We start from the raw sequence: 1,672 nt of genomic DNA on the forward strand, positions 1-1,672 counted from the left end.
GATCACAACAGGTAAAGGATGTTGGGGAAAACAAACCGATCAGGAATTCAATGGTAAAAAAGAAATCAATCCCAAATATCAGACTTGCCTCTGCCCTTGCTCCCTCTCTCCAGAGGTACCCCATGGCCAGCACAGCAGTTGGCACCATGGGCTCAGCATCCAGCACCACCAGGAGGGTGGGAGATGCTGTCAGTAGCAGCAGTTTCCAGAGTGGGAGTTGTCTTGGATGGAGAAAACATATCTTGACTGTGTTTGATCTGTGTGACATGACTCTCCACCATCCCCATTTCTCCATCCTGCACTTGTGCCAAGAGTAGTTCCATCACTTGTGTGTCCATAGCCTAAAGAAGCATGTGGGGGTGGCACAAGCAGGGAGAAGATAGGAATATAGGTAAGATTGATGGAAGATGGATGGCACTGGTTAGCAGAGTAGTAATGCTAAATCCCTTAGCAATAATAAACTAATTACCTTTGCCCAAACCATAATTAGTAAAGGAATTACCACTGGACAGCCTCAAAAGGAATGATTTCTATGGGACAATGTGTCCAGGTCATGTGTTGATGGACTGAGGCCACAACCCAAGTCTCACCCACAACCTGGATGGAAATCTCTTCCTCCACGTGTCAGGGCAAGCTCCAGCACCTCAGTTCAAAGGCAACACCAGCTGAGAGCAGGTTTCTCCTCCCCAGGAGTGTAGTGATGGTGCTGCTTTCTTGTGGCTGCAGATGGTGACAGCGGAAATAATTCACTAAGTCTACAGAGTGTTTTTATTGTCATGTCAACAAAATATTTTCTGCCTCCACAGACTGTGGAAGTACTTAGCATGCAGCATCCATCCAGTTTTGGAAAACACTTGAAAATCACCGACAGAATCTCACTATTCCTTTTTTTAGCCCCATAATGAAAAAGCAAACAAGAAATATGCTGATTCCCAAAACGAACTCCTTTTTTTTTCACTGCAGCAATTTAATTTTTAAGCTTTGATCTGATACCAGAACCCAAAGGACTTACTTGCTATTTCTAAATAATGAGGCTAATGTTTATGCTTTGAGCCTGAACTTTTCTGGGTTTGGAAAAAATGTGACTTTACATAAAAGTCCTTTGATTAAGAGATCTGCAGTCAGAGGAGTTTTCGATACAATAATGAAAAGGCCTTTCAGATTGCTAAGTTGAACACTGCTCAGCACGATATTACTCAAGAAGGGGAGAAGCCGACAGAACAATCACACTATTAGTCTTTGCTTTGCCAAGTGTTGTGTTAGTCATATTCCTGGTTAAATCTCCCAGAAGTGGCTAAGAGAAGCCTTACATTGCATGGAGCAATGCATGCCTGACAAACTCCCCCTGACCTGGGTGGTCTCTTGCACTGCCCCTCTCTTTTATTGTCTTTTAACCCGGTCTCATTGAGGCTTTAGGAGCTGACTGCTCTACAGAGAGAAAGTGCTTGGAGGAGAAACAGAGCCTGTTTCCTCCTGCTGTGGCCCCAGTTCTGCAGCAGGGATGGTACCTACAGCAGGCTTTTCTTCCAAGCAAGATTCCAGCACAAAGCACAGCACTTCCTTTCCTGCACAGCAAGAAGGGACTAGAGAAATTGCCATAAGCTGAGACAGGGGAGAGTCAGATTAGATGTTAGGAAAAGCTTTTCCACTGTAAGGGTGGTCAAGCATTGGA

Source organism: Acanthisitta chloris, unplaced genomic scaffold (genome assembly GCF_000695815.1).
Source record: "Acanthisitta chloris isolate BGI_N310 unplaced genomic scaffold, ASM69581v1 scaffold545, whole genome shotgun sequence".
Taxonomy (NCBI): Eukaryota; Metazoa; Chordata; class Aves; order Passeriformes; family Acanthisittidae; genus Acanthisitta; species Acanthisitta chloris.